The sequence below is a fragment of the Orycteropus afer genome, unplaced genomic scaffold, assembly GCF_000298275.1.
Source record: "Orycteropus afer afer isolate SDZICR_OR568_19922 unplaced genomic scaffold, OryAfe1.0 scaffold01591, whole genome shotgun sequence".
NCBI classification, from domain to species: domain Eukaryota; kingdom Metazoa; phylum Chordata; class Mammalia; order Tubulidentata; family Orycteropodidae; genus Orycteropus; species Orycteropus afer.
Window position 1 is genome coordinate 17,206 of NW_006923178.1, and position 8,895 is coordinate 26,100.

The 8,895-nt window shown below is 35.5% G+C and overlaps 1 pseudogene; it reads right to left on the minus strand.

The window, feature by feature from the left end:
* Positions 1–2,591: 2,591 nt before the first annotated feature.
* Positions 2,592–3,627, minus strand: LOC103213322 (annotated as a pseudogene).
* Between the last annotated feature and the right edge of the window lie 5,268 nt (positions 3,628–8,895).

Here is an 8,895-nt window from a genome sequence, read left to right on the forward strand (position 1 = left end):
ACAACTGGACCTATAAGCAGCATCACGATAAATGGAGAAAAGATTGAAGTTGTCAAAACTTCACATTGCTTAGTTCTACAATTGACGCCAGTGGAAGCAGCACACAAGACATCAGACGATGTATAGCACTGGGTAAATTGTCTGAAAAAGACCTCTTTCAAGGGCTGAAGAGCAAAGATATCTCCTTGAGGACTAAGGTGCCCCTGACACAAGCTATTGTATTTTCAATCACCTCATATGCAGTGAGAGCTGGACAATGAATAAGGAAGACCAAAGAAAAATGGATGCTTTTGAGGTGTGGTGTTGGTGAAGAATGCTGAGAGTACTGTGGACTGCTAAAAGAACTAACAGATCTGTCCTGGAGGAAGTGTAGCCTAAATGCTCCTTGGAAGCAAGAATGGTCAGACTTCATTTCACCTACTTTGGTCATGTTATCAGAAGGGACCATTCCCTGAAGAAGAATGTCATGCTTGGTAAGGTGGAGGGTCACGAAAGAAGGAAAGGCCCTCAATGAGATGAATTGACATGGTGGCAGTGGCGATGGGCTCAAGTATACCAAGGATCATGGAGCTGGTGCAGGACTGGGCAATGTTTCATTCTGCTGTGCATGAGGTTGCTATGAGTTGGAGATGACTCGATGGCACCTAACAACAACAGATGACACCCAGCTACCATTACTGAACATTTTGATTAAAGATTTCATAGAAGAATCCTAATCAAAAAGGGAAAATTTCAAATTCTCATGGACTGTAGACTTTCTGGAGCCATAGAGGGTGGATTAACCCCTAAAATTATTGCTCTGGGATTATCTTTAAAACTTAAACTAAAAACATCCCCTGAAGTCCTCTTTAAGCCAAAAAAAATAATTTAGCTTAGCTACTAAAAAATACCTGCATTAAGTATTGCACTCTTTTTCAAACTTTCTATATGGGATCAAATTGACAACAGCAACTTGAAGGTTTAGCAGGCAGTGAGTTTATGTTAATGAGGGAGGAACAAACAAGAAAAGGAAGGTGTGAATCATTGTACAACTCAAAAAATGTAATCAATGTCACTAAACTGTACCAAAAAATAAAATAAAATAAAACCATACTCACTGCCATTGAGTTGAATTTGAGTCATAGAGACCCCTCCTTGGGTTTCCAAGGCAGTGTCTCTACAGAATAGATTGCCCAGTCTTCCTTCCAAAGAGTGGCTGATGGATATGAACCACCAGCCTTCTGGTTAGCAGTCAAATGCCTTAGGCACTACACCACCAGTAGAAATTGTATTGATGTAAGTTTTGCTGTGTATAGTCTCAATAACAACAAAATACAATTTAGGGGGGAGATATTATATTTTAAGGAACCCCAATATATGAAATTTTAGGTTCAAATTTTCTAGGGAGAGTGATTTGTATTAACTCACTGTCGTCGAGTCGAATCTGACTCCTGGTGACCCCTCCTTTGGTTTCTGAGGTGGTATCACTACAGAAGTAGATTGGCCAATCTTCCTTCTGAGGAGTGGCTGGTGGGTTTGAAACACCAGGCTTCTGGTTAGCAGTACAAGGCCTTAGGCACTATGCTACCAGAGTTCCTTGATTTGTATTAGAGAAAAGGGTATAACATAGGTATTTTTTAAACAGCAGTTTTCCATTCTTCATTTATAATAGGATTCAATTCACCAATGTTTCCACACATGTGAATTTATTTGTATACAATGAGGTCTAACTAGAGTTTGGTAACTGAAAAATTACTTGAATGTATGTGATTCTTTATTATATCATCAAACTAAGTCTGTCAAGTGAATTTATATAAAGAACAATAAACTAGGGAAACCATGACATAGTTGATTTTAATAAACAAACAAAATTAAAACTTTTTTGAGTCAGTGCCTATCTTTACAAATAAGTATCACAGCACATGCACTCAGAGAAATCAAAGCAAGGTATCTTTATTGCAAAATCTGAAACTCTCAAGGTTGTGAAATGTGTTAGAACATTACATATTTTTGTGTCTTTAAGGTGTGTGTGTGTGCGTGTGTGTTTATGTATGGGTTGTGTGAATTTCATGATATTTTTGAGATATTTTGGATTATTGTAAATTGTATCCTCAAGAGTGGAAAAGGAAAGGTTCCTAGTTATTCTAAGTTATAAGGATATTAATTTCTGCAGCTCACGTTAATATCAATAAGCTACTTTTTAGCCTACTTTGCTCAATTAGTGTATATTTTCTAAATAAAGCCAGAATCATATTATTTTCTTATACACTTCTAAATATTTTTACAATAAACTTAAGTCAGCCTGTTATCTAATTATATTTTGCTGTTTCAGCAGAACATGAAAAAGTTAGATTGATTGTTAAGAAACTGGTATAAAATTTGTTCTGTTGCTGATCATCTTATGCAAAGAAAGAAATTTACTTACATACTACATCGAGCAATATATTTCCATTTGAGGAGAAAATGCAGATATCAATATTTCTTTCATATGAATAATTTTGAGTGGAGGGAAGAGGCCAGTATTTCTTTAAGGTACCCACCAACATCATTTTTAAAAAAATCTTTAATGCAATACAGATACCCTGATAGACTACATAAATTATTCTAGCTAATTATGTGATTACATTGTCTTGGATATTGGAATCACTCAAACACTCAAGAGGGATAGTGTGAAAATCATTTTTCTGATGAATTTCCAAATTACTGCCCTTACTTTTCACACATAACTGAAGAACCAACCCTCCATGTTCTGCAAATTGATGGGAAAATTTTGAAGTCATAAAACAATATACAACAGGATCAAGACAACAATTCAGATTTGCAAGACAGTGGAAAATGATATGGAAACTTAGAGTGCTCTTAATAAATGAGCAATTGGCAAATACATATAGTGTCATCATCATAAAGTAGGGGGAATTGAGATAGTAAAACGTGAAACACAGTGAATACCACTGCACACATTAGACCATCTGCAAACCTTTTTTCTCTCTTTGGTATTCTGTGATGGAACTTGGAATTCCCATAAGATTTTCATGTTTTCCATATGCAGTAGGTGACAGTTGCAAATGGTAATAGAAACCTTCCAATTTCAGCTACAGTTACCTTACCAATGGAGGATGTCATGCCAATGTGTTGAAACCCTAAATCAGCAAACAAGACTCAATGTTGTTGGCTAAGTCTATGTTTCTCAGGATGGGGAGCAGCAAACAAGCAGTACTCACAAGGAATCAGATGGAAACACTGATGCCCACGTCATACCTAAGCTTCCAGTGTCTGGCCTTGAAGGGCTTGGAGAGAAAGAAGCATCTCTGAAGGCTGATGCACATCAGAAAGCAAATGCTGGAATACATCTTCAGGTACTTCAGGTAGAAGTACAGTAGGCAAAGGGCTTTCTGGAAAAGGCAGTGGTGACTAAAGTAATAGTAAATCTGGAGGAGTAAGGAAGGTCAGCCACAGAAAAATTGTTCATGAAAATTATGGCATTGTTTTTCTTGCTGATGAAGCAGCCCAGAACCCCTAAAGCCACGCTGTTGGCCAGATCACCAGGAATGAATATAAAGATGTAAGTGGTAGCATACAGCAAATATGGAAATGGTATTTGAAGATCGTGCACTTTGCTCTTGTACTATTTGTGCTGTTACTTTCCATTCTGAGGATTTATGTTTCTTCCTTAAAGAAAGCCTTCTGGTTAGCAGTCAAATGCCTTAGGCACTCCGCCACCAGAGCTCCCTAAAGAAAGCAATAGAGTGATGATTTATGCAGAATATTGAGTAAAAATAGTCAAGGCTCTGTCAGTCCAATGTTTGAGTACACAAATTTGTTTCCTTCCATAGAAGTATTCCAGTATAAATCACAAGTTAAAAGGGTCTTTTTAAAGTCATCTGAAACATCAAAGGAAAGATACTTTCAGGAATGAAAAACATCACTATTTTGGCAATAACATGTCAGATTTTTCCATTATTAGGAAAAGAGAGTAATCAAACTTGCAGAGTTATCCCAAAGGCAAGATCTCACTGCAAAACAGCCCCAAGACATACATTCAAACACTCCTAACAGATTCCACTTTTCAGTTTTCCCCATCTGGGTTTTCAAATTTTGAAATCTAGCTGTGTCTTTTATAATCATTCCTAGGAGAGAAAAAATTTGACTCATCTTCAACTGCATCCTTATGAAGAATTAAGTAATTGCTGTGGTGAATCTATGTACATTTTGGAGTGAGGGATATGATAGGGACCTGGGGAAGGGCTGGCAGGTCACAAAGCCTTGGACTGATAATGACTTGGAAAAGAGAGTGCAACTCAGATATTCCTTGCCTCAGAATTAGTCCTGCTTATGTGTCATAGAAAGAACCCCGAAAGCTCTATGGTTAAGTACTGAGCTGATAACCAAAAGATTGAATGAAATCCTACAGAGCAGTTCTATTTTGTCACATGGAGATGCTATGAGATGAAATCAACTTGATAGCACCTAACAATAACAACAACGTATATCATGAAATTCAGACATTATGGTAGCTTCTGCTTTCAACAAAAGAAGCTCTCAGGGCAAGTTCAAAATCTGTTTCCCTGTAATTTCAACCTAGTTTTGTCTACCAAAGCCAAATAAAGTATATCTACTCCATGTTATACATGAAAGCTCTTCAAATACCTGAATACAGCAGTCCTGTCATCTCTAAAATCTTCCCTTATGTGGATTAAACATTCATCCATAATATGACATGGTCGTTTTTCTTGATTTTCTTTTGATTTAGACAATTATTGCTTTTTGGCAAAAGTCACCTGAATGTGACAGTTTAACTACTTAAATGTTTTATACTTTTAGAAAATATGATTTATCTGATTTTGGAAACAAAAGAATAAATGGTATTTTAATACTTCCTTGCACTTTTTATTGCTTGCAAATGCAGTTAGTTTGCTTCACATTTTGTGGAATTTACATTTTGGGAATTAAAGGAAAAATAAGACAGCCTTAATATTGATTAACTTGTACCCAAGTGCAAAAGTAAATGCACATTTTTGCAACAACTCTTGAAATATGAGTTGGGAAAACAATGCAGGGTAAAACACACCAATTAAAAAGTGTAAAAATGTAGTCAACTCGCACACAGCTCTTACAGTGCAAAACAACCTACTTGAGCACTGACTACATGGTGCTTTCAGATAGACTATATTTACTGAACTAACAAGCAAACAGCAGCACATTCAGACAAACAGCTAGTTTGATTTTTTCCCCCCACTGAGTTGACAGGTTTGTTGAAATGGTCAGTTAGTATAGCAAACTGTAAATAGAGCCAAAACTATCTTTTTTAGTGGTTTATATGCTTGTTTATTCACTGAACTAACTAAAGGAATAGATTGGGTGTTGTCTGTGCTCAAATTAATAAGCCATATAAACTTGGACCAGAACTATTACTGAAATAAAATTAAAATGACAGCTAATATATATGAAATCTTCCCTGATCATTATTGAATTTTTTATAACAATAATTAACATTTATTAGTTATGTAGTTTGAGCTAAGTGCTATGTTAATTTTTTTTTTTTTTTTTATGTAGTCTCTCAATTAATTCCTAACAAGAGCTCTATGGGACAACTGTATTATTATTGCTGTTTTACAGATGACTTCCTCCAGGAAGCTTTCCCTAACCACCACGAACTAAAAGACATTCCTCTGGCCTCAGAGTACCTATAGTTCTGATATTTTCATTAGTTAAAGGGCATTAAACATACCCAGTATGTTGTTATTTGCCTCTTCATGGGGGTCTATGTTGTCTTTCTAAATAAATAGCAGGAGCTCTCCTAGCTTAGGGCCTAATGCACTTGACCACTTACAAGAAGGTTGACAGTTCAAACCCACCAGCCACTCCTCGGAAGAAAGGTTGGGCAATCTACCTCTGTAGTGATATTGCCTTGGAACCCCAAGGAGGGGTCGCTATGATTCGGGTCTGACTCGCGGCACATAACAACAACACAACAAATAAATAGCAATCCCCTACAAATTCAGTCTCTTATTCCTTTCTTTCCTCCATCTTAATTGTCTTGAAAAGTATGTTGAACATATTAGGGTCAACTATGTGTTTGCTGAGTGAATGACTGAATGAATGATGAATGGATAAATATGGAGAAAAAAACATTCCACTGAGAGGAAGGGAATGAGTGTCTGAGGTATTAAAATTTTGCTGTGTTGTTTTATTTGACCACCAGGTGTCATAAGTATGCTGGTGTTTAAATATCTTTTGACATTGAACTAGTTGCCATGGAGAAGACTCCAACTCATGGCGACCCCATGTGTATCAGAATAGAACTGTGCTCCACAAGGTTTTCAATGGCTGATTTTCAGAATTAAATCACCAGATCTTTTTTCGGAGGTGACTATTGAGTAACATAAGCCTCCAATATTTTGAGTAACAGTCAAGCAAGTTAATCATTTAAACCACTCAGACATTTCTTTTAACATTTAACACGTAGTTTAAAATCTCAAAAAAACAGAAGTCACATTAAAAGAGAGGAGTGCCGGTAACATCCTCTGTAACTTCAGAAGCAGTTTAGGGATTTGGTTTATTTTATTTTATTTTGTTTTTCCAGCTTTTATATTTCCTCAATGAAATTTTCTCTGAAAACATGAAGTCTGACTTTTAAATACATTATACACTCTTAGAACATTAGGACTGTTAAAGGCAATCAAGATTTTCTGATCTTGCCATTTTTTTTTACAGATGAGGAAACCAAGGCCAAAAAATGAGATTAAATTTTCCAAATTCACACAGAAAGTTAAGGCAACAGCTGAACAAGGATCTCCTGCCTCTCATTACAGAGCAATTTCTATTTTTCGAGGAACTTCTAAGATGAAGACCACATTTTTTAAATTATCTAATAATAATACAAACATTCAGAAATGAACCAATGCCAGATTTTAGACAACTAACCTTGAAAGTGAACTATTACACAAGAGTAATTAGTTCTTTCCTCATATTTGGGACAAATACAGTATTTTTAAAAACAAGTGAATATTTCTAGTTCTTAATCATAAGATTATGTAAAAAATCCACTTAAAAATCGTCAAGTATGTTGATTTTTAAACGTTCATTCTTTCTTCATCATACAAAAAAAGGATTTCACATAAGAAAAGAAGGGGAAGCAAAACAAAACAAAAAAATGTCTATCTATCTGAGGAACAGTGGTGGTTTAGTGGAAGAATTATCATCTCTCATGTTGGAAACACTAGTTCAATTCTCAGCCAATGCACCTCACCCACTTTTCTATCAGTGGAGGCTTGTGTGTTGCTATGATACTGAACAGATTTTAGTGGAGTTTCCAGACTAAGACAGGCCAAAACAAAGGCCTGCTGATCTACTTCCAAAACTCAAGTAATGTAAACCCTATGGATCACAATAGTCCAATCTGCAACAGATCATGGGGATAGCACAGGGTCAGGCATTGTTTTGTTCCACTGTGCATGGAGTTGACAGAAGTCGAGGGCCTACTCAACAGCAACTACAACAATATCTGTTGATCTATCCATCAATTGTCAATCTATCCTTACCAGTGTTTACAGGAGTAACATTTTGATATAAAACTTCCCAGACTTTTTTTTTCCTATGTACATAGATCTATAAATGAACACATATATAAATATGTTAGCCAAATTTGACTTATCTCTGTATATTCTTTTATAATTATAGTTTTTATTCACTTTACCATAATTACTATAAATATACTTCCATGATAATAAATACATATCTCAATAATCATTTTAAGGGATACTTTGAATTTTATCAAAAGTACGTACCATGATTTATTTAACTAGTGGACTTTTTTTTTTTTTTTTTACTATTAGAAACAGTGCTTTGATAAACATTCTTGTACATTTATTTATCTTTGTATTCTTGAGAAACTATTCCCTTTGGAAAAATTCTTAAAAGTGCAATTTCCAGGTTTTTGATGATAATACCAAATCATCTTTCAGGAAGGCATCCTATGTAAAATTCCAAAGCTCATAAATCTATTGGTTTCCCAAATGCATCATATTCTGTTTAACTGGAAGTATGATACAGAGAATTCTGAGTCATTGTTTAAGGCCCTGCTCAAAGTAACTCCCTCTATACTTCAGTCTCTCCACTAATTATCCTAGATAGAATTTATTATTCCCATATTAACACAATCCTATCCACAAAGTTTCAGATTCAATAAGTCTGGGATGAACCTCAAGGATTTACACTTCAAAAAATATCCCCATATGATCCAGGGGCCATAGTGAAAACCACTGCTCTAATACCCTGTTGATACCAGCAAGCGTTATGCTTTATCTGGAAAACCAGTATATTATCACTTCACAAATACCCACCAGCCACTCCTTGGAAGGAAGATGGGGCAATCTACTTCCATAGTGATACTGCCTCGGAAACCCAAGCAGGGGTCACTATGAGTCGGGTCTGACTTGACAGTACATACCAACATAACATTAATTAATTATATTTTCATTTTCATTTTGGGTGTGAGGAAAATGAAAGACAAGTTTGCATCCTAACTTTCTAACTGCAGAGTATAATGTGGCCTATTTATCTGTATTCTATTATTTCTCCTGGTCATGACCATGTAGAGGAAAAGTAACAGTAAAATAAAATAAAACCATTGACAACAATATCACAATATGTTAAGCTCTTTAGAAAACAAACAATATTTTCTGCAATCAGAAGAGTGTAATAGGTTTTTAATGCTCTAATTAAAATTGAGGTTTCAATAGTTTTTTTTTAGTTATTATTTTTATTTTAAGAGCTTGTTTTACATTCAACATCATACGTACATTTAGTTTCATTCCGCATTCGCCATGTCCAACCTTAACCCAGTCTCCTCCCTTCCTTACCCTGCAACACTCCCCCTGTACCCCTCATAATTATGCACTCCTGTTTACCCTGCAT